The sequence below is a fragment of the Hylobates moloch genome, unplaced genomic scaffold, assembly GCF_009828535.3.
Source record: "Hylobates moloch isolate HMO894 unplaced genomic scaffold, HMol_V3 SCAFFOLD_9, whole genome shotgun sequence".
Lineage (NCBI taxonomy): Eukaryota > Metazoa > Chordata > Mammalia > Primates > Hylobatidae > Hylobates > Hylobates moloch.
This window is the reverse complement of record NW_026652284.1, coordinates 94086431-94112281: the sequence shown is the minus strand read 5'-3', so window position 1 is coordinate 94112281 and position 25851 is coordinate 94086431. Positions and strand designations below refer to the sequence as shown.

The window sequence follows — 25851 nt, the reverse complement described above, 5'->3', positions numbered from 1 at the left end:
TATTTGTTCTACTCCTTTAAAAATATCCAATTTTACATACTTTATGTAGTTTTTAATGCACTTGTTATAACTGAAACAACTGGAAGTTTTTCTTATTTTCCTGCCAACCATTTAAAACTCATAATGACCTTATTGAAAACCAGTAGAGTTATAAACAAATAGCAGAAGAATGTCTGTCATGGGAGCGCTGTACTCTTGTCACACCCCTGACTTCTAAAATGGAGAGTAAAAAGAAAGATTTGTAAATCTGTCTTTTAAGAAAAATGTTTTGTGACAGTTCTCAAAATCAAAAAGTAGATTTCTTTTTGGGTTTTTGAATTTATTGAAATAGTAATTTCCATCAGTGAAGACAAATGAATTTTATCCCTAATTACAGTGTATAGGAATTTTTTTCTCTGAAAAAAAAAAAAAAAAACACATGGTGGAAAAGTTAAAAGTTTAAGCATTTACCAGACCTCTAAAATACCCTGTAAACCGCTAATACCCAACTAAAAATGTGTCATTTTTAAGGATAAATATACTCAGTGTATTACTCAGGACTCATTCAGTACCATGCTACAGAAAGATAATTCAAATTTATTAAATCAGAAAAACAAAATAATTCATGGACTCATATAACTGGGAAGTACTGGAGATAAAGCAGTTTTCAAGTATAACTTGATCTGGAACTCCTTTCCCAACTTCCCAGTTAGTTCTGCTTACCTTTACTTGTCTTCATTATCAGATAAAACTTGTATGTGTGTGTGTGTTTGTGGGTGTGTGTGAGAGAGAGGAAGAGAGAGAGACGGCAATAGGGCAAGTGGCCATCTCATCATAATGGTCATTCATTTTTTTTTCAGTGCAATGAAAAATATGGCATGTTCTAGTATCAACTATGTGGTGACTAGGAACATAGGAGTGAACCAAAGCAATAAAAGTACATGCCCTCATGGAGTTTACATTCCTCTGAGGGATGACAGACAGTAATAAAATTAATGCCCACCTATTTCACTCTGCATCACATACACTGACTTCAGTGTTCATCCTCCACCTGTCTGGATCCATAAAATCTTTAGGTTATTTTTCAAAAATACCCTTTCCAAATAAGCCTTTTCTAATGACCCTGTTTACAATTCCGTCCCCTCTCCACTACCAGTACTGCCCATTTTCCTTGCCTTGTGTTTTTCTTTTTTCAAGACGTTTTTGCTATAATCTTACATAATGATGTTTATGAAACATGGGTACTTTTCCAAAACTACACAAAACTACTTAACTCCACAAATCCTTCTTTAGAATAAATGAAGAGTAAAGCAGAAACTGGCTTTGCTGTTCCTATAGTCTAATCTCAATTCTAAAATTGAAGAACCGGGGATCCCATAATGTGAAGTGACTTGCTCTGAGCTTTAATACCAGTGTCTCATCACAGTGTTCTTATCTCTGTCACACAAAACTTTTGAATTGCTTTAATGATAACATTGTGAATGTTCCCATCAAAATATGTTTTCTAGTGATCCTGTTTATAATTCTGTCCCACCTCCACTACTGGTACTTCCCATTCATTTTTCTTGCCTTATATTTTTCTTTTTTCAAGATGTTTTTGCTATAATCTTACATAATGATGTTTATGAAATCTTTCATTACTATGTTTCATTACTATGTAAGCCATCAGAGACTTTTTTGCTCACTGTTGTGTAGCCACTGATTTTAATATAGCTGCCATATAATAGGTTCTCACAAATGGTTGGTGAACTATTAATGGTCTAGATGGTCCAAAGAGCAGAACTGGATTCAGACATTGTGGATCAGGAGCTTCAAAATTTTCAAAAGTTCTGTCTTTGTTTACCTTTTATCTCTATCTTTATTCCTATTTCTGTTTATTTGCATGAAAACTCTCGACATGCATCAAAATTACTTTCAGCAGGATCAAGTCTAAATCATTCCTTAGAGTGAAATCTCTGAAAAGACATGCTCTCTCTCTCTTATAACATGCTCTATTATAAGATATATGTGCTGGTATAATTCACTAACAGCCCATATCTGGGTCACAGGTCCACTTCTCTGGTGGAGAAAGGGCCTTATGTAAAAAGAGTAGTTCTGAAAGGAAAAAGAGATTCAGGAGAGTAAAAAGGAATACAATTTATTATAATTCAGGATTTCAGACCAAGCCAGAACTTTGAAATAACAGCCTAGTTGATTTTTATTATTTTCTTTTTTCCAGTGGAAATAAATGGCTAGGTTTGTTCTCTAAATAACAATGGTCACTGAATGGAATAATCAATCCATAATACCATGTACTTCTTAACTAAAGTAGTTAACATATTTTTATGGAAACATTCACAATGTTATCATTAAAGCAATTCAAAAGTTTTGTGTGACAGAGATAAGAACACTGTGATGAGACGCTGGTATCAAAGCTCAGAGCAGGTCACTTCACATTATGGGAACCCTGGTTCTTCAATTTTAGAATTGAGATTAGACTATAGGAACAGCAAAGCCAGTTTCTGCTTTACTGTTCATTTATTCTAAAGTAAGGATTTGTGGAGTTAAGAAGTTTTTTGTATTTTTGAAAAAGTACCCACAATATAACAAATATTTTTAGTATACATGAAAATGTATGTTGGCAAATGAACACATACCAAATATTAACTAATGTCTATTAGTTTATGTTTTCTACCATAGGATCTCCACAAATAAAAATAAAACTTTATCAGATTCTTAACGAACTCAAGTAGTTTTATTGTTGTAGCCATTATTTTCTTTCGTTTCTAGACTTAAAAATATGAGAACACATTTTAAGTGCATTGATCTGGAAACATAAGTAATGAAGTTACATCAATGTAAATCATAGGCTCTATGTAACTAACATATTTGAACGCAACATCTTTCTCTAGTTAAAATTAAAACCAACCATTATTTTAATAGAAATAACCAATTAAAAACAAGCCCAAATAGGGCTACTTAATTATTTGTTACATGGCAACACCTAGTCTATGATGATTGTTACATGCTTCTAGTAACAAGTGCACATAAATACCTGCAATATGCTTTTTTTTTTTGGACGGAGTCTTGCTCTGTTGCCCAGGCTGGAGTGCAGTGGCATGATCTTGGCTCACTGAAAGCTCCGCTTCCCGGGTTCATGCCATTCTCCTGCCTCAGCCTCCCGAGTAGCTGGGACTACAGGCACCCACCACCATGCCCAGCTAATTTTTTTTTTGTATTTTTAGTTGAGACGGGCTTTTACCATGTTAGCCTGGATGGTCTCGATCTCCTGACCTCATGATCCGCCCCCTTGGCCTCCCAAAGTGCTGGGATTACAGGCATGAGCCACCGCGCCCAGCCTATGCTGCTACATTTTTAGGCTCTGTTGTCTAAGGGTCACTTACTACCTTTAAGATGCCTTCTAGCCAGGGCTCGCCTGGTCTGTGAAATGACACTGACAAAGACATGTTGTTCAGCACAATTTATTGTATTACCATAATTAATTTTTCGGTTACTCTTAGCCCCATATCTCAGCAGATTTTCCTGATACTGAACTTCGTTTGCTACTCTGAACTCCATTACTGGGATCTTCCTTGCGTACTTGCATTATTTTTTCTGTAAATCCACTGCCGGTGTTCTATGTGTCTGTGCTCCTGCAATGTCCCAATGCTTGAAACATAGACATCTTATTGATTTGCTCATACCATCCTTTAATGCCCCATGCCCTAAGCTGAATTTAGTTCAGAAGGCTTTGAAATCAACTCTGGTTTTTCATTGATTTTTAAAATTTTTAATTTGAAATATAATGGCAAATAAAGAATTTCCCAATTTATTTGATTTCTTTTCTATTGCATACAGCCACTGATAAGCATTTATTGTTCAATGAAGGAACAATGACATTTCATAAAAACAAACATACAAAGGACCTAAATCTCAAAGTTCACAGTTTCATATTTGCTATAGACAAATTAAATCTAATTCTTAGCCTGCTTCTAGGGGATCTTAAGAGAATTTGTAATGCTGGCAAACACTAGTGATAGCTCCAAAACAAGAAAGAAAAACAAAAAGTCTGTGGATATATAAAAGCATATATACACATATATAAGCAATGTATGTAATACATACTAAGCAATATAAATGATGCATAATATAGTATTTATATATGCATATGTGATTAGTTGCCCCCCCACTTAAATTTTACCTATTTTTGATAGACAACTATTTTTAAACGTGATGAAAAGCATTAGTGATGCAGAAGATATATATGATGTCTAAAATAAAGCATTTGCTAAAAGACTAGCAAAAACAAAATACAATTTTATAAACATAATGTCAGGGGAACAGACAAAGGATAAATTTTACCTTCACTCAATTATAAGACACAGTATTTGCCATATGAGTGGAAAGGATCACTATTTGAAAGCATAACCCTGTGGGTAAAAATGTGGGTCCTGAAGACAGGCTGCCAGGTTCAAATACTGGATCCAACACTTACTGGGTTTGTGATCTTAAGAATGCCTCAGATTCTTCATGTGAGTAATGGAAATATTACTTATTTCTGATGGTGTGACAAAAATTAAATTAGATAATCAATGTAATTATTTACTTAGGTCAGTCCTTAGAACATAGTAAATATTAATATTTTAAGTCATTGCGTATAATAAGCGTTGCATTTGCTATAGAAATGTTATCCAAAATTAGGGATATTACTTTGAGGTTTTATTTATTTATCTTACCCATATTTTTCAAGGCAAACTGAAATTGTTTCTTTAGAATCCCACATATGTATCAATAATTTTCTAATTTCACCTGATTCTTATAATACAAAGAGATTGTTAAATTATAAATTTTTCATCCAGCAATCTGTTAGCAGTTAAAATAATAATAATCTGTTAGCAACATATAACCATGCAGTCTTATGTTATTATTCCTGAAGTGAGCCATTCTAAAGAACTGTGATACACTTTTTTGACTTAATTTAATTAATAATTGAATCCCTGAGTTATTAACTTGTAACACAATATATTTTAGACACTTGGAAACAACTAGAATATGATAAATATAAATAGTAATTGTAGCAAGGGAGGTATTAATAGTCATTAAAGTTAATACTAGATATTAGTATTAGTTAAAATGATCATAACTAAAATTAATGAAAATACCTATACATAACTTTTTTATTCCTTACAAATTTTGATAAACTCTTTAAAAAAAAAACTATTCTTCCAAGAACTGACAAATTAAGACGCACTGACAATAGTATTCATAAATACAAAGTAAGCATCTTGTTATGCAAATTACTGTTATTTACTGATAGTATATAAAGTTGCCTACAAATTGAATCTAATATATTAATTATTTGCTACTTAGGGGTTCCTTTTCATTAATGGAGAATATAAAAGGATATGCCATATTGTTTATAACATGCAATTTCATTAAGAAATGAATAAAATACAATTATTTCACATGTATTTTATTATTTTCAGAGTTTGATTCTGATATACAGAAAACAAATGGCCAAGTTATTACCATAAATTACTTGTAAAGTTGTGACTAGCTCATCTCAGACAATAAATCTCAGGAAAAATGCTTTTCTTGGACAAAGTACTGAAATAATAGCTAATTAAAAATTCATTAGTGCAATAGAAATATACAAACATTATCCATTGTCTCTTATAAGGCAGTAAAAGTGCTATTTTCAAAGCACTGTTTTTTTCTGATATTCAGTGCAGAAATCTCAACTCATTTAAAAATAATCTAAGTCTATTAATGAATATTCTTGTCTTTTCCCCACTTTATCAACAATAAAAATGCTTATAGGTTATTATACACCATGCCTTTGAACTGGATAGCAAATATAAAAGTGTAAGTTTTTTAATATGATGAAAAATTGAGGAAATACTTGGCCAGTTCTTTCTTTTTAGAAGGTAATAACATAAATAAACTGGCAAAAATTACTTCCTTTCAATTTGTAGTGTCTGCAAGCTTATAACTTGCTCTGTGTAAAGTATTATAACTCACAATCTTTGCCTCAAAACATGAAGGTAGGGAACAATTCATTCTAATATTACAAAAAAAGTCATGAGAAGAAAGAAAAATCTGATGGATTTCCAAATATATTATATTCAGATATTATTTTCAGAGTTTTATATTTTACATTCCACTTCATTTTGTTCAAAATGAATTCTGTTGTAATTTGTGTTGGCTTCTTTTTCTTTGAAATCTTATTTAGCTAAAAGCCAGCACAGAAAAAAATGCTATGAAGTGAATGTATGTATAATTTGAAAAGAATGATGATATTTATGAATTTATATGTTCATAAATTTATATTTTCATGAATTTTTATACAGAAAGCTGTCAAAAGTAAAACTATTTAAGAAAATATAAGGCTGTCTATACATTTTCAGTTAGGGAACTTAATCTACATGGAGGTAAATAAAGGGAACTTTGGTTGTCATATTTCTATTAGATGGAGTTTATGCACACAGTATAAATACTTTCTAGAAAAAAGTTATTTCAATATGATCAGTGGATTGAGTGATTTTTTTGATAGATTGGAAAATTAAAGGCTGTTGGCAGAAGATACCGCATATTTGTGTGGATCAGATTTGTGTTGGGCCCATATAATTATTTTTTTTTTTTACACTAAAAAATAAAAACATTATTTAAACATAGTTTGCTTCTGTCCTGCTTCTCCTCTTCCCTTGGGTCCCATCTTCTAGACCTAAGAAATAGCTAAGACACAAGAAGATGGCTGGAATTTGGAGACAGAGAAGACCTAGTTTGAAATCTGGCTCTGCCACTGTGGACCCTCAGGCAACATCTCTGTGTCTGAATTTTCTTACCCGCAAATTAGAGATACTCCATGATGCCTATGTCTCATAGTATTTATAAGGCTCTCATAAGCTAATGAGTATTAAATATTTATTTATACAAAATGTGACTCATTTGTAAATTATACAGCACAAATTGTGAGGTCACCCCACTTGTTTCCTGCTCCCTAGTTCCCTTTCTAATCTGGCATCCATGGCCACTGTCTCTCCATTGAAGCCCTCTCAGGCATGACAGTGGCCAGTGACCCCTTTCTGTGAAAATAAATGAAGAATTATTTGAAAAAGCAAAAGACTGGAAGCAACACAAACACCCAAGAGTAAGGAAATGACAGGGTGAATTATTACATATCCGTATTATGGACTACTATGCAGCTGTAAAAAGGAATAAGTGAGTTTTTATTCTGATATGGAGTTATCTTGAAACTATATTATTAAATGAGAAAAAAGTGAAAAACAATACTTCTAGTAAATTACCACTTGTGTGAGGGTAAAAAGAAGAAAAAGAGAAAATTATGTATATGCATTAAATATTTTTGGAGAGATAACAAAAGAAGCTGGTAACTCTGGCTGCCTGTGTGGAGAACTGGGTGGCTGGGGGAACAAGGGTGTATCCATTTTCTATTTGCAAGTAACAAATCAAAACAAAATAGTGGTTATGATAAGCAGAATAGTAGCTCCCAAAGAAGTCCTCCTTCTAATCCCTGAAACCTGTGAATATTTACCTGACATGGCAAAGGGGACTTTACAGATGGGATTAAGTTAAGGACTCTAAGACAAGGAGATGATCCTGGGTTATGCAGGTTATGCAGGTGTGCCTGGTGTAATCAAAAGGGTCCTTATATGAGGGAGGGAGGATTATCAGAGTCAGTCTGATAAGAGATGAGATGAGAGATGTGACAATGGAAGCAGCAGTCAGTGATGCCATTGGTAGAAGGGAGCCACACCCTAGGAAATGCTGGTAGTGTTCCTTAGACTTGGAGTCTTCCCTACATCCTCCAGAAGGTACAGAGCAGTCTTAATGCCTTGACTTTTCTCTGTCAGACCCACTTCTGGACTTCTGATCTCCAGACCATAAGATATAAAAGTGCTAAAATAAGTTTTAATGATAATCTCTACTCTTTCTTATTGTTTTACTTCTCACCTGAGTCCTATATTAGCTTTATCTACCTGGCTCATATAAATGAACTGAACCAATTTAAAAGAAATATTACCAACAGCTAATACCAGAGAGAATTTTTGTACTAATATTGTCTTTACCATGTATTTTAGGTGACTGGGTTTTTAGAAAAGAACCTGTGTTCATGGTGGTAGATAGCCTACAACTCCATAAGCATCATCCTCTTCAGCTCACATCCATTTTGAATGCCTTCCTATAACGTTTAAGTAGAAACTATCTTTCTATGCAAGGCTGATCTTTTTTCCAAACTATGAATCCTGTTGTTGCGTCTGGTCCTCTCTCTCCTCCTCCGAATTTTCTTTTTCCTTGATTGTCCTTTCTTGTGCATTCAGTCATCTCTCACCACTGACTCCTTGTGTTTAGCATCTAAACACCATCACATGTCTACAATGTAATACAACGTCTTGGACTCTGGATTCCACTTTAGCTTTTACTTTTGTTTTCCTTGATAGCTAATTTTAAATTGTATTTTCTAATTTCTATAATAATGCATGTGTACCATAAAAATGAACACCTTAGAAAAGCTCTAAAAACTTGTGTATACCCATAGCTCCACTAAAAATGACCATCCTTAACATTTATGTATAAAAGATATGCATCCTTTCCTATGTGCATATATAAACAAATATTTCAACAGAAATATGACCATATCAACATATTGTTTGAAACAGTTAATATGCCAGTGAAACTATCCTGCTATGTCCCAGTAGAAAGGATACTTTTCAGATTCTAGCAGTGCTTATTTTTTATTACTCGGGCTACTGACCTTCGTCTTTGCTAGTGTACCATATCTGCTTTGTGAATTCTATACAACTTCAGGCTACTCTGGGACTTCCCAAGATAATCCCATTCACAATCATGGTTATAGTTATCATTTTAAGGTGATTATTCACAGAATGGTTCTCTGATTCTGCCTCCCTGCATCTGTGTTTGTGTGTGTATGTGTGTGTATCTCATTGTTGTAACTCCTAAATGTCTAACAGATGAGGCAACTGGGATTCAATATAATAAAAACAAGACTTGTCCTCTTACTTGTAAAAATGCTTTCCTGAGAATATCAGGCCTAACTCAGATTACTCCCAACTTACTACATGGTATTTGAATCAGGTTGATTCTATTTCAAAAATCTACAAATATTTAGTCCCTCTTTTCACAGTCATTGTTTATAACTCAGCTCAGCTATGATCTCACCTGGGCCATTGCAAAATCCTCCCAAGTACTAGTATTTATCTCTCGTTTTTTCATACCTGCATCTATTCACAGCACCTCCATCATTTTCTAAAATGCAAGGTAAATCATATCATTGTCCTATTCATTAAAATATTTTAAAGACTCAATCGACCATTTTTGCAGAGCCTATAGCAGTCATTATGTTCTGCCTGATCTTATCCTCATTTCTTTTCTGCCCTACTTTCTTTCCCATCAAACCTATGTATTTGCTACCATTGATTTTATTTTGCCACCTCATGAGGCTTTACATGTCTTGTTCCTTGTGTCTGGGTTATCCTTCCTTTCTTGTTCATCTAATGACTTCCAAATGCCTCATCTTAAATCTTTCCAGACCCTCACAATAAAGTGAATTTACTTTTTTGTTTCTCAACCTTTTGAATATGACATGTGTGTGTATCAATATAGATAGAGTACATATATATATATATATATATACATATATATATATATATATAGTTGACCCTTAAATAATGTGGAAGTTTAAGGCCACCAACCTCCCATACAGTTGAAAATCCACATATAACTTTTGAATCCCTGAAAGCTTAACTACTAATATCCTTCTGTTGACCAGAAGCCTTACTAATAACATAATCAGTAAATTAACACATATCATACATATGTATTACACACTATATGTATTCTTACAATAAAGTAAGCTAGAAAAAGTGTTATTAAGAAAATCACAAGGAACAGAAAATATATTGATTTATTCTTCCGTACACGGAAATAGATCATCACAAAGGTCTTCATCATCATCATTTTCACATTGGGTAGGCTGAGGAGAAGGAGTTTGCCTTGCTGTCTCGGAGGTGGCCGAGGTGGAAGAAAATACTCAGATAAGTAGTATTGCACAGTTCAAACCCATGTTGTTCAAGGGTCAACTGTAAATCATTGATATCTATATTATTAATCTATCATCTATCTATCTCATCTATACCTATCTATTCACAACATAATATATTAAAATTGATTTTATTTCTACCCCTTAACTTCATAATTTGCATTTCTATTGGGTTCTAATTGACACTAAATATTTTGTCATTTCTAATTTGTATCCACAGGAACTGGATATTTAATAAAACTACAAATGTTGATGAATATTGACTATTAATGGTGACAAATATTTACTGAGCATTTTTTTGTACATATTACAAATACTTTCTCATAACACATTTGAGAGTTCTTACCAAAGACCTGTGATTTAGGAGTCCTACCACCTATAAAGAATGTAATTGTCCAAGTTTAAATGGCTAGTAAGCAGCAAATGTAGCATTTGAACCCAGGCAATCTGGTTCTAGAATTTTTTTCTTAATACTACATATATACAAGTTTAATGAACAAATACGTGAATTAATAAATGAGTGAATGAAAACTTTTTTTACCCAAAAGCTTTAGGTTTTAAAAAAAATCTCAACCAGAGTTTTTCAATGAGTCCAGAACTTCTATTTGCTATGCGATTCCCTATGCTTTCATTAAGGATAGTTTTACAATTGAATCAGAAATATCTATCTGAAATCAGAATACTTTTGTACAATTATCAACTAAGAGCACTAATTAGAGAATTCTATGAGAGAAGAAAGGCAACAAGGGACCTATGTAGCATCAGCCATGTTTCTTTCTTGCCAGTACATTCTGCACTTCAAACACTCATATTCTGGCACTCCACAGTAGGTCTATACAGTGTTATAAATGCATTCTTAGTATTTCCAGCCCAAATTATTATCTGTTTCGATGCAAATTGCTAACATCAAATACAAAAACTAAAAAAAAAATTGACGAAACATAGTAGCAATAAAAAGAAAATTCACAATAGTCTGTAAGAATTAGCATTTCAAGCATCGTGTGTAAATGCATCATCTCCTAGAAAAGAGCATAGTGCATTTTATCCCGTGCTTACGAGCCTAGAGTGGGCTAGCCATATTTTTACACAAAATATTTTACATAGAAAAAAATATAGAATCCTCATAACTAAAACCTATTAATGATTTCCAAAATCATGTCACCATCATTTTAGGAATATCATAAGCAACTATATTTTAATAATGCAATAACAATGTGTTGATGAAAATTTTTTTTTCAAGTTGAAAATGTCCTTCTCTATTCAGATGAGGTGTATTATACTGTCATGATGTCAGTGCCTACAACCTGCAGCTGACAGAACAGTTTCCTCTGGAATAAAAGTTCGTTGTACCCTTAGGTAGGTAATTTCCTGTTAAGGAAAGAAAACTACACAGAGATCTTGAAAAAGAGAATATTTCAGACTTTTTGCTGCAATGGCCTGAATATAAATTTTAAATTTAATCTTCTTAAGGCAAGGAAGAAAAACTTCAACCTACATGGCAGATGATAACAGGAATATTGAGAATGAGGAAAAGAATCCTGCAAAGTTGGTAATTATCAATGCCAGTTACACAGTTTAGAAAATCAAAATAATATGCAGACATTCAAAGAAAAATATTAAACTAGCTGGAAGAAAACTGTGCCCATATGTCCCATCAGCACATTTATTTTAGTAAGCACCTACATGTTCAGTCACCAGCATGCCATCAAGAAATGAATTTGGCCATGTAGGAGGTTGTGTGGGCACTAAAGAAAAATAAAACAACCATAGAGAATTATTTACAATATCATTAAAACAGAGGAAAATATGGCAAAGATTTGGCTTCTCTTTAAGTCCCATTTTTTTCTTAAACTGTATATTATAGTCGACTGTAGAACCAATAGCCAAACACGCTGTACATATTTTTTGATATTATCAACAATTAAACAGTGGACAAGATTGATACAAGAAATTAGATAAACATAAAAACATAAAACTTGTTTATGTTAGAATTCCCCCTATAGTACATAAAGTAGGAATGCAACCCTGTGTTCGGAGATTAATATAATAGTATAGCATTAGCCATGTACAACAAGGACAAGCAGCAAACTATACATTGAGGTTAAATTTAACATAAATTTAACCCATTCTTCTCCTTATATACTTGTCACACCTTTTAATATTCCTTTTTTAATTCTGAAACTCTATAGATAGGAATGGACACATCTTTGACCATCAGAAACTACTCTCATGCAATTAACCTGGCTTTAAAAGCTTCCTTCATAGCATCTCAAATTAAAAACAAACTAATATTTTTTCCATCTTTCAATCAAGACATATGTGATCAATAAAGTCCATCTTTACCACATGATAAAAATGTATAATATTTAGTAAGGTAATTTATAATAAAGTATAAATGATGGATATATTATCTCCCCAGGTGACTGTTTCAGGAGCATATCATTTGGTGATAGAAACATGAAAAGTACACCCAAGTAGAGATATATGAATATTTACTTATCAAAATATGTGGGGCACAGGTTTTGAACCATAGTATCATTTAAATTTCTTTTCAGTAACACTAATTTAATTTCTCCTCTGTTTATTATGCCATAATTACCAGAATCAAGAATCTTATGTGTAAATACATAAAAATATTAAAATAAGGGATAAATTCAAGGCAGCAAAATCTGATGTCCACAAGGACCAGAAAGATGTGGTAACAGAGGAAAGCAGACTTGAGAACACATGCCTGTCTAAGCAGTGGAAATTATTGCCACATGGAAATATGGATCGTGTTTGCTAGATGTTCCCATTTTTCAAGAGAAGCTGGTTTTTAGACTCGTATGAGTAATATGCTAATGTTTAAACATTGGCAACCAAATCCCTTAAAAAAATCTACATCAGACAGACAGAAATCTTCAATGAGCCCACATTCTGGGATGGCCACAACAGTGAAGTAAAACAGGTGTGTAGACTGGTATATCCTGCCACTCAGTCTTGTTATGTGTTAGAAAAATCTCTCCAGATCTGTTTTCTCAATGGTAAAATGAGAAGAATGTTGTGGATGTTCTCATATCTTTTTTGTATTTTATTTCATAAATTTCTTAGATCTGTGTTTTGTTTTCTTACAGGGTATATAGATACTAGGTCCTTCACTGGATTAGATAAATATATTCATTTTTCATTCAACAACATGGACAAGCACTCTTTTAAGCACTAAGAATATGATTTGGAATAAAATGTATAAACCCCTCATGGCGTTTGCATACTAGTGCCTATAAACAAATAATAAACAGATAAGTAAACTATACAGAGATGGTGTCTGATGATAAGTACAACTGAGTAAAATTAAGGGTGAAGGAAGAATGCATAGTGCTGAAGGAACTGATTGAGGTTTTAAATTTGATGAACAGAGAAAGCCATACCACACACACAAGATTTTTACAAAGACTTGAGGAAAATGAGTTCACAAACCTTGCACATGTCTGAAGGAAGATAGTTCCATAGACAGACAATGAAAAATACCAAATCCCTGAAACAGGAGTGTGATGGAGGTGTTTTTCTTAACAAGTATATGGAGTATTTTGAGAGAAGTAGAAACTAAGAGGAGGTGTAATGGGGGAAGGTAATGTCGTCTTGTGTTTGGGGGATACAGTAAAGAGTTTAGCTTTTATGTTGAGTGAGGCATAAACCATTGGAGGGATTTGAGAGGTGCAGTGTCTTAGTCTGTTAGGGCTGATATAACAAAATGCTTTCTACTGGATAATTTACAGGCAACAGAAATTTATTGTTCACAGTTCTGGAGGCTAGGAAGTCTAAGGTCAAGGAATCAACAGATTTGGTGTCTGGTGAGGGTTTATTCCTTATCGACGGTGTCTTCTTGCTACATCCTATGTGGCAGAAGGGGCAAAGAAGCCCACTGGCGTCTTTAATAAGCACATTAATTGTTTTCATGAGGTAGAGTCCTCATGACCTAATCACCTCCCAAAGGCTTCACATCTTAGTATCATCAGTTGAGAGTTAGTCTTCAGTATACAAATTTTGCAGGGATACATACATTTAGACCATGGCATAAATTTTTTTCTGATTAATGTTACAAAAATAATAAAAGAAGGAACTTGAAACTTTTCCATCAAATTGTAGGTCTCAGTAATTCTCCCCACACTTCTGCCAGTTTTTGCTGTGTATATTTTCAAAACTGTTAATAATTGACTCTCAGACATATGGAATATCCCTTTTTATCTTTCATATTACTTCTTGTTTTGCAGCCTGCAACTTTCCTATGATTGTTATCTGCATGGTATATCTTTTGCCATGCTTTTAGTATCCCTTTTAGACTGCATATGGTTGTCTTCACTTTGTTTATACAATTACAATGGAATGCAATTATAAATTAAGGTTTAATGGCAATATTTAATCCACTTCACTTGCTGTAATTATTAATAGAGATACTTTTATTCCTACCATCTTGCTATTAGTTTTTTATTTGTCCTTTTTAAATTCTTTTTTTCTTTATTTTTGGGAGTTAAATGCATATATTTTAATTATGCTTCGATATTTCTTCTTTTTGATTTTTAGCTCTACTACTTTATATATTAGTGTTTGCTCTAGGAATGAAAAGATGCCTATTGAACTTATTACACTACTCAGAATGGCATGAAATTTAAAATTTATGAATTGTTTATTTCTGGAATTTTCCATTTAATATTTTCAGACTGTGGTTGACCATGAGTAACTAAAACCATGGAAAGTGAAACCATAGATAAGAAAGGATTACTGTATTTATTTCTTGTGTTTCCTCTTCGTATCTGGATATTTGAATTTCCATCTCTTATCATGCCTTTTCATTCTAAAGATATTTCTTTAGTATTTCTTTTGTGAAGGTCTGGTGGAGACAAATTCTCTCTGCTTTCTTTAATCCAAAATGTTATATTTCACTTTTATTTATGACTGATGTTCCCACTGAATATCAATTTCTAAGTTACTGGTGTCTTCTTTCTAAATTTTGGCCTCTTTAATAATAGCATTTTACTATACTTTGCCCTCTGTCGGTTCTGTTAAGTCAGCTATTCTTGTTTTTCTGTTTGTTTGTTTTGCTTTCCTTGTATGTAATAGACTTTCTTTCTCCAGTTACTTTTAAATTTTGTTAAATTTTGTGTCCAATATTTGGAATCTAAAGGGTGTTTTCATTCATATTTTGGTCTCTCCCTTTGTGGCCTTCTTTTTCATAGCTGTTTTTCTCCTTTAATTTCCAAATGGTCTGACATACCTAATTTTCTTGCCTGACTCTTCCAACTAGTATGACCAGAGCTTTCTGTACGAGTTCTAATTCCCCTTCATTGAAAAAGGAATGAGCATGACATCAGGAAAAAATGCCTTATAGATGTAGACTTCGTCTAATGAGGTCTTATTTCCATGGCCAAATCATCTGTGTTTCCTTTCTCATAACACAGTTGTATTATTTTGTTTGTTATTGGTGGGTGTTTATTTGGTTCCAAAGTTTTATTTTTCACTGTGACAGTTTGTTTGATATAGGCTATTTTATATTTACTTAAATCAGAATTCATTTTCTGAATATAATTAGAAGGAAAAACCAGTGGGTACAATGGCAACAAACCTCATAGGAGTGTGACCTTTTACACTCTTATTTAAGTTGGCTGGGATGTATAGCTTTGTGCTTCCAGTGTTCTGTTTTTTTCTTCAATAATCAATAGTGATTCTATGTGATATCATGTATTTGCTAAGAAGATCCAGGGTGAAATTCAGCATATGAAATAGATAAAGTTATCTCTTAGACTCATGCTAGTAACTTCATTCTTCATTCTTCATCAAACACTACTCATCAGTCAGTATGGAACATAATTCAAACTTCAGAATGGCATTTCCATAATGGAATGTTGTGAGTTTAAGGGATTTAGGGGTGGATGAAGGAAAAATGCATGACCATGTGGTGGCTGTAGAATAGAATAAGCTTTATTTGGGTGGTGCTCTGACAGGTTTGGATTCTGGGAAGTCCCTTACAGCATGAGGTCTTCCAGAGAGAACAGGCAGCCAGCACTTGGTTACCACATAGAAAGAAAAGAGGGCAAAGGAACTCCCAGTGGAGAGGAGGAAACCAAGAGGAGGTTCATGTGTCTAGATGATTTCACTCAGCAGCATAATGAAGAGTCTCTGGGTCACAGAGCACCAAAGAACAGCAACATCTTGGGACTATTTATAGCTCAAGAACCTATCTTCTCTCCGGCTAGAAGATGTTTGGTACATTTGTGCAGTATATATAAGCCAGCAGCCTCTAAATTGCTAAACATCAGCTTATTTGGGCTATATTTAGAACAATTGCATAGCTGAAAAATTGAGTTTGGTTGTGAAAATGGAAGAAGTAAATGACATATATGAAGTTAATGACATATAAGGCCAATATACAAGGGCCATGTTTAAAACATTTATGTAGAGAAATAAAAGTAGAAATTCTAGTTATAATAAATGTTCCAGACTACAGAATAAAGGGAAACTTATGAACACTTAATGTTTGCAAAGATGGCACACATGTGAATATCCTCTACTTTTCTTACCTGTCTCTGTTCCTTGTTCTTTTTAACCCAAGCAACACCCTCTGCAAGCCATTCAGTCCAGTGACCATATTCTTTCCTCAGAAAACTACCCCTGTGAACACAGTGGCTCATTGTATACCTTATTACATCAAGAAACACTTCAGGATTTGCTTGAATTATAGAAAACACTGATTGATCTGTAGCATACATATACCTTGGAAGTAACAGAGCTTTATTTTATGATTGTGGACACACTCACACAAGGTAAGTGAATACTTCCCAAAAGACATTTGATTTTATTTCTGAATTGAATTTTATAAATTGTATTTTATAAGATAATTATGAATTCTAATTAGATATTGAATAAACAAATATAACTCCATGTGAAAATACTCTTGCCATTTTTAAAGAAAATGAATTGAGTGCTTTTTAAAAATCACGTTATATTCATATTATTGAAAGAATACCAACAACTTAGGTAAAAAATTTGTTTCTGTCCTAATCAGATAAAATGTAGACATTTACAAGAATTCAGCAAAGATTGTTTTGAAAATGTCTCTACTCCCTCGACTTTAAACACATTTAAATAGAAAATTATAGATAATGAATTATAGGTACAACTGATTCTAGAAAGATGACACAGCTACTCATAAAAAAGGGGGATACTTGACTATTCATCAACAGATTAGGAATTATTATAATTTAATGTTTAAAGTTAAACAATTTATTTCATGTATCTTTTGCATTCTGATTCTTTTCTTTGTTTTTGTACCAATGACTTATTATAGATCCTGATCAAAGAGAACCTGTTTACACTGAAAAAAATTGTTCCTTTCTTATTCTTCCATAGTTTGGTTGCACTTTTATAGAAACATCACTTAAAATGGTTGCCAGATTTCCTGTCTCAGGAAAATGCACCTGACATTAAGAGCCAGTTCCTATAACATCATTTTGATTCGAAGTCACCTTTTGATAAGAGCAGGGTGAGGATACAGATGCAGTCAGTGAGAATGCACAGTTCATTGCATCACAGTTGGTTCCATTACTTCATTTGTCCATGGTAGAGATTGCTAAATTACTATGAGAGTCAAACTTTTATTCTTGTTTCTACTAAAGTGGCTCTAATTTTTTTTTTAATTATTTGGCCTTCAACAAATAGTTTTAGCAGGTAGAATTTAGTTTGCTTTAAAAAACACAACTGGTTTACTTATTTGATATACAATAAGCAGAATTCAAAATTTGTACACATTAATTAGATAATATGTGAATTTTTCTTATGATTAAAGAAGCAATTTTATTTGGGAAAGCCATAAGCAGAAACTCAAAAAATATTAATTTTAGGGCCATCGACTTACATTAACTGAGTTTACATGGAGTGAGAGTTAACTTTGTTAGCATAAATATTTGCACAAATTACTATTTTACAATTTAGAAGTACAATGTTTAGCTTAATGATAATTTTAGATCCTCTTTTTATAGTTACAGTCTTACTGATATACATGTTGTTGCTTAAGTATTCCTGTAGCAAGAACCAGTGCCTTTTTATATCTTGCAGTTTAATTATCAGAGCTCTATAAACTAAAATGAGGCCTTAAAAATAACTGAGAAGGACTAGTTCTTTTCAGTTGGTGAGGACAGAGTCAGTGCAACCCTCAGCTTCATCTTCCAGCTAAGATGGAGAAGCTTGAAGCGAAAAGTAGAAACCTAGTTTGAAAATACCAGAGAGTGACCAAGGGAACCAGTATTTCAGGGGCTATGACGGGGCGAGGAGGGAAGGCTTCATTAGAGCTTCTCCATCAGGACTTTTGCTGATTCTCAACACCGAGCAAGCTCAGAATCAACAGAAATGACTATGGCTAAACCCGGAAAGTCTACCGTTGCTTTTGGTAAACTTATAAGACTGGCAAGGAAAAATATTGAAGTTTGCATTCCCAAGGCTATCAAGAGAGAAAAGAGCAACACAGATGTAATTCTTACACTTTTTGGTTTCCTCTCTTGGCATTTTTTTTTAATTTTTAAACTGCACGGAGCAAGAAATTATAAAGCTAACCAAAAACTTCTTAAAAAGCACAGTGGAGTTAAAGGTAGTCTCATGGTGAAAACAAGGTGGGTCTGTTAATTACAAAATACTCTCATTTGTGATGCTTAGAGTGCTACATCCTAGCAGGTGTGAAATGAAGGTAAATAGAACCTTAGCAAAATGCAAAAAGCCTTAAATCAGTTCAAACCTTATTTAATTAAAATTGTCTTCTACTCTTTCTAGTTATGAGAGGATAATGTGATATCCCATCAGGAAGATGAGTGACAACATCTGGTTCTCCAAAAATTTTTGCTATGATGTCAAAAAAATCAAGTAAAAATGATGCAAACCAAGAAAAATGGACAACAGAGAAACAAACAATAGAAAAAGAACCACAGATGACTTTGTTATTAGAATTGACAGAAAAAGACTCACTGAATATGCTGAGGAAAACATACGAAAGGTGAAAATTTTTATCATGTAGAGTCCATAAGAAAATAAGTAAAACTTTTAAAACCACAAAATGTAATAATTAACATTAAGAATTCAATGAAAGTTTAACAGCAAATTGAACGCTATAGAGAGGAGTTTAAGTAAATTGGGAAATAGTTTACTAGAGAATAAGTACAAAATAATGAAAAGAAAAATAATGGAAAATTCATAAGAAACCATAAGAAAAATATGAAATAAAATGAAAAATTCTAACATGTTAAGTTTGCAAAAATGTAGAGAAGAGAGAATGGTGGTTCTCTGGAGAGCAAAGGGTAATATCTGAGAACTAAACACTGATATCTATTCAAACTGTACTTTAAAGTTCTATGAGTACCAAAAGAAAAATAATACTAAAAAACACATTATAATGTGATTATTGAAAATCAAAGTTAGATATGCTATTAAGGCAGTCAGAGAAAAATGACACATACTTTCAAGGAGCAACAGTAAGACTGACAATGGGATGACATCTTTCTAGTTCTGAAATGAAATGACTGCCAACTTAAAATTCAGCACTCAGTAACAATGTAATTCACAAATTAAGGAAAAATAAAAAAAAATTTTCAGACAAACAGAAAATGGGACAATTTGTTATGAGAATGTGGGAGCTATGAGAAATAGAACCAAACCAACTTGTCTTTAATTACAATCTGTACTTTTTTTCTCTATGTAGGTTACACTTCACAATAAAATTGGTTTAATTAAAATATGAAAGAAACCTCTCAGTGTTATTAGCAAAACAGCCTTTTCTCTTATTTGTTTATTTATATATTTTAGAGACAGAGTCTTGTTATGTTGCCCAGGCTGGCCTCAAACTTTTAAAAGAAACTTTTCTATTTCTTAGTGTTAGAAATCAGTTGCATCATAGGAGTTTGTGTTTCACTCAATATAATGATTTGTGATTCATTTGATGGTTGCAGCAAATGATAAAATGACACTTAATAAATAAAAATAACAAAATACTCTTTCAATACTTGAAGATAGACCCCCCCAAATTAAGAGTAATACGATGGTTAGGTGATAAAATATGTTGAGGTCATTAGGTAGATATAAGGCAAAAAAAATGATTAATTTATCTTGTAAGATGTGAGAAAGAGAGATTGCCTCCAAATACAAGCCCTTTGTTCTAGTCCAGTTTCCTTTTCTGCAAATGTTTGGTTACAAAACTAACTTTTGTGAAAGCGTGAAAAGATGGCAGCTATTGTTTTTCTGGAGACAGGAATCTCTTCTAAGAATGAAATGCAGGAGATTTTAGATAGTTGGTCATTTGGCCTTCTGTGATGTTTGCCTTGAAAAGGTCATCATATTTGTTACATTACCAACAGGGCAGTTCTCGTTATTAGGAAACTGATTCATTACAAGAAATGAGGTATTTCCCAAATAGAAATGAGTACAAGCCCAGCAAACAGTCATTTTATTTTATGCTTTAGACAGTTTAGGTAAAAATTATAGCCAGGTATCGGACTCATGTCAAGTGTGCCTAAACATGCAAAAACCAATGTTAAGAATGGGGTTCTTGCAGGTGATATATTTAGAGAATCTTAAACCTGTAAAATAGAGGAAAATATATCTTGAGAAATAAAGAACAAAAGAACATAGATTAGTGCATGAAAATTTGTGGTCTTGATCCACAGATTGAAGCAGTAGCTGAGTATCTCTTACATAGTCTTCAATTTGGTAACAGAGGTCTTGGGTTGAATCCTTCTCCTTTAGAGTAATGTCTGCGTCTCAAAATTCCTAAATATATTCAACTAAATGTTTCTCGTCAGAACAATTCTACAGAGATTTGATTTAAGTTTGTGTCTTTTTAATTGAGAGACGTGAATCCATTGGTCAAACCTCTGGAGATTCACCACTGTGAGCGAAAGATTACCTAGGTGCCGAGGCAAGAGACTAAAGGCACAAACTGTTTCAGTATAATAAAGAAAATAGTTAGAATAAGAATAGTCATAATACAAATTAGATATAGAGGTGATCATGGTTAATTTTCATTATTAATCATTAGCTTTTAATATTACTCTTTGTTGTATTACTAATATAACCTAGAAATAACTGGTGGGTATAGGATCAGGTGCTAAAGGGACATTGTGAGAAGTGACCTAGAAGGCAAGAGGTGAGCCTTCTGTCACGCCCGCATAAAGGCCGCTTGAGGGCTCTTTGGTCAAGCGGTAATGCCAGTGTCTGGGAAGACACCCACTACTTAGCAGACCACAAAAGGGAGTCTTCTTTCCTTGGAGGAGTCAGGGAACACTCTGCTCCACAAGCTTCTTGTGGAAGGCTGGATATCATCCAGGCCTGCCTGCAGTCATCTGGAGGCCTAAACCCCTCCCTGTGGTGCTGTGCTTCCGTGGTCACGTTCCTTGTCCACTTTCACGTTCTTCCCATACTCCTGGTTCCTCTTTGAAGTTCGTAGTAGATAGCGGTAGAAGGAATAGTGAAAGTCTTAAAGTCTTTGATCTTTCTTGTAAGTGCATAGAAAAAAACGCTGACATATACTGCCTTCTCTCTCTCTGCTTCTGCTACCAAGAGAGAAGGGCCCCCTGTCCTGTGATCACGTGACTTGCTTCACTTTGTCAATCACTTAGAAGGCTCACCCTCCTTACCCTGCCCCCCTTGTTTTGTATGCAATAAATATCAGCGCGCCTAGCCATTCGGGGCCACCACCAGTCTCCATGTCTTGGTGGTAGTGGTCCCACGGGCCCAGCTGTTTTCTCTTTATCTCTTTGTCTTGTGCTTTATTTATTACAATCTCTGTCTCTGCACACGGAGAATACACCCGCTAAGCCCCATAGGGCTGGACCCTACAACTACTGTGCTGATTGTTTATAGTATTCGATGATGTAAATTCCATTGGAAATCAAGGATTATCTTTCTGTGACGTTACTTCTTGAGATCAAATTGAAATCCGGGTTGTACATCATGAAAAGGTTATTTTGTATGCTCTTGAAAAAAAAATGCTCAATTAGTTCTTTTCAATACTTAGCTATGTTGTCTTACAATAATTAGGAGTACCAAATCAGAGATGACATTCTTATACATATGGGTAGGCTGTAGCTAACTTATGAATAGAGTTAACAAACTTTCAATAATTTAACTCCCAATTCCAAAGGAGTTCATGATCTAAGGTATTACCATTGGGTTGGCTAACAATAATTTCACTTTCAAAGGAGTTAAATATGAAAACATGATATTCTCTGACAGCTTTTTTTTTTTTTTTAATTAAACTTTAAGTTCTGGGATACATGTGCAGAACATGCAGGTTTGTTACATAGGTATACATGCGCCATGGTGGTCTACTATGACAGCTTTCTTAATTTGAGTTTCAGGATCCTATTTGTTATTTCTAACTTTCCTGAATATTGGAGTAATATAGACATTATTATAATGAATTAGATATAAACTCTGAAAACTTTGCAAAACTCTTTAATAATAGCCTCAATTAATTGGGTATCTCTGTCACCAGATACTGACACTCTTCAAAGTGGGAATGCACTATTTAGTAACTACCTATGCCACTGTTACTACCTATTTAGTAACTACCTATGCCACTGTTAGATCCACAGCTCTCTATCAAGGAAAGCATCACATGCATCCCAATAGTAGGTAATGACCAGATTCACAAAACCCACTGCAGGGTTATAGTGTTTGATATCCACTTAGAGATGTTCAAATGAGCCCTTGGATTCAAAATCTTGCCCATGTGGCACCTTTGCAATTTTGCAAGGCTTATGTTGATGACAGATGTGATAAACACTGAAAATTTACTAAAAAGTTTTAGTACATTTTTTTCCACTGAGATTTATGGGTGAATTTTTCTCCTTTGAGTGCTATTTTTTTTGCAAAATTATTACAGCACTTTACATTAATTCTTCTTGCAATATTAAGCTGCCATTCGGAGAAAACAAGAGTTTTAGTTATACATATTTTGGGGGAATCTGTGAAATTTTGATACCTGTATACAATGTGTCATAATCAAATTAGGGTAATTAGGCTATCTATTACCTAAAACACTTTTCTTTGTGTTGGGAACATTCCATTTTTTCTCTTCTCACTATTTTGAAATAGACAATAAATTATTAACTGTAATTGTCTCTACTGTACTATCAGATATTAGTACACACATAGAATTCCTTCTATGTTCTGTATTTTTGTACCCCTTAACCAACTTCTCTGCATCTCTGCCTCTCACACATTTTTCTCACCTTATGGTATCTATTGTTCTATTCTCTATGCCCATGAGATCCACTCATGGGCATAGTGAAATAAGCCAAGCACAGAAACGTATAACATATAACATCACAGAAAGATAATCTTTGATTTCCAATGGAATTTACATCATTGAATACTATAAACAATCAGCACAGTAGTTGTAGGGTCCAGCCCTATGGGGCTTAGCATGTGTTTTCTCCGTGTGCGGAGACAGAGATTGTAATAAATAAAGACACAAGACAAAGAGATAAAGAGAAAACAGCTAGGCTCAGGGGACCACTACCACCAAGACCGGTAGTAGTGGCCCCGAACGGCTGGGCACGCTGATATTTATTGCATACAAGACAAGTGGGCAGGGTAAGGTGGGTGAATCTTCTAAGTGATTGACAAGGTTAACCTTGTCAAGCAAGTCACGCGATCCCACATATGAGTGAGGACATGCAGTATTTGTCTTTCTATGCTTGGCTTATTTCACTTAACGTAATGACATACAATTCCACTCATGTTGCTGCAAATAATAGGATTTTTTATGGTTGAATAATATTCCATTGTATATATATACCACATTCTCTTTATCCATTTTTCTCTTGATAGACAATTAGGTTAATTCCATATCTTGGCTATTGTGAATAGGAATAAAATAAAAATTTGATATACTGTTTTCCTCTCTTTTGAATATTTACCTAGCAGTGGGATTGAGGCATCATATGTTAGTTATGTTTTTAGCTTCTTGAGGAACTTCCACATAATTTTCCATAGTGGCTGTACTAGTGTTATTTTACTTTCCACCAACAATGCACAAATGTTCTTCCTTCTTCACATCCTAGTCAGCACTTGTTACTTCTTGTTTTTTGATTATGTCCATTATAAGTGGGGTGAGATTATATCATGTGGTTTTTATTTTCATTTTCCTAATGATCAATGATATTAAGCATTTTTTCATCTGTTGGCCAATTGTATGTCTTCTTTTGAGAAATTTCTATTCAGTTCTTTTGCCCGATTTTAATCAGACTGTTTCGTTTTTTACTATGGAGTTGAGTTTCTTCTACATTCGAGTTATTATTCCTTTATTAGATGGATAGTTGCCCTATATTTTCTTCCATTCTGTAATTGTCTCTTTACTTTTTTGATTGTTTCCTTTGCTGTGCAGAAGCATTTTAGCTTGATGTATTCCCAATTTGCCTATTTTTGCTTTTATTGCCTGTGCTGTTGAGGTCTTATTCAAACAAATCTTTGTCTAAACCAGTGTCTCATAACATTTTCTCCAATGTTTGTTTTTTAATAGTTTCATGGTTCTGGTCTCACATTTAACTCTTTAGTTGATTTTGTGTTGACTTTTGTATATGGCAAAATATAGGAATCTCATTTCATTTTTCTTAATATGGTTATCCAGTTTCCCAGTACACATTATTGAAGAGACTGTCCCTTTCTCAATGTATATTCTTAGCACTTTTGTTGAAAATGAGTTGTCTGTAAAGGTGTGGATTATTTTTGGGTTCTCTGTTTTGTTCCATGCATGTATGTGCCTGTTTTTATGCCAGTACCATGCCGTTTTGGCTATTATGTCATTGTAGCATAATTTAAAAACAGACTGTGTGATGCCTACAGTTTTGTTCTTTTTGCTCGGCAATGTTTTGGCTATGTGGAGTCTTTCATGGTCCCACACTAATGTTAAGATTGGTTTTCTATTTCTGTGAAGAATATCATTAGTATTTTAATAGGGATTGCATTGAATCTGAAGATCACTGTGTAATACAGACATTTTAAGCATACTAATTTTTATAATCCATGAATATGGAATATCTTTTATTTTCTAATAGTGTATAATGACAATTTCTGTCATTAGTGTTTTATAGTTTTCCTTGTAGAGATTTTTCACTTCTTTGATTAAATGTATTCTTGGGTATTTAATATTTTATAGCTCTTGTAAATGGGATTGCTTTTTGGTTTCTTTATCAGACTCCTGTTAGTATATAGAAAGGCAACTGATTTTATGTTGATTTTGTACCCTGTAATTTTACTAAATTTCTTTATCTGTTCTAAGAAGTCTTTTTTGGTGGAATCTTTGTTATTCTAAATATTTTTATGAAATTTTATCTAGAGTTCTCCTAGAATTCATTTTCTGAATAAATTGCTGAAATTATATAACAGACTCAGTTAGGTAGAATTAAACCTGTCTACCTTTCCATAATGATCTCATTGAATCTAGACAGTAAAGTCTCAAGGAAACTGGAGTTTCACAAGAAGTAGGACTTTAATAAAGGGAGGTCTGACTGTACTGTATACTTTTCATCCAGGGTTTTAAAAAATACATCTTACTTGTTTTGGCTTGTGCCCCTACCTTTAAAATATTTATGTCTTCACAAATTAGATACTTTGAGCATTTCTTACATTACATCCTTAGTTGGAGGTTCTTGTTGACGTGAATAATTCCTTGTTGTCTCCAAAGCATTCCAAAAATAGAGACTGCCCTAAAACCTGTATACTATCAGTGCATATATTAACCCTCCTATCTCTTCCTAAATGACAAATTCAAATGAATGCAGTGATTTTCAATA

General features: G+C 33.5%; 1 long non-coding RNA gene across 1 annotated transcript in view; it reads right to left on the bottom strand.

The window, feature by feature from the left end:
- Window positions 1-9940: 9940 nt before the first annotated feature.
- LOC131384201 (uncharacterized) overlaps window positions 9941-25851 on the bottom strand; it is a 78772-nt gene continuing 62861 nt past the window's right edge. The window contains exons 2-3 of the long non-coding RNA XR_009214828.1: window positions 11723-11784; window positions 9941-10079 (exon numbers count right to left, since the gene is read on the bottom strand). This is a non-coding gene — a long non-coding RNA (uncharacterized LOC131384201). The remainder of the gene's footprint in view (window positions 10080-11722; window positions 11785-25851) is intronic.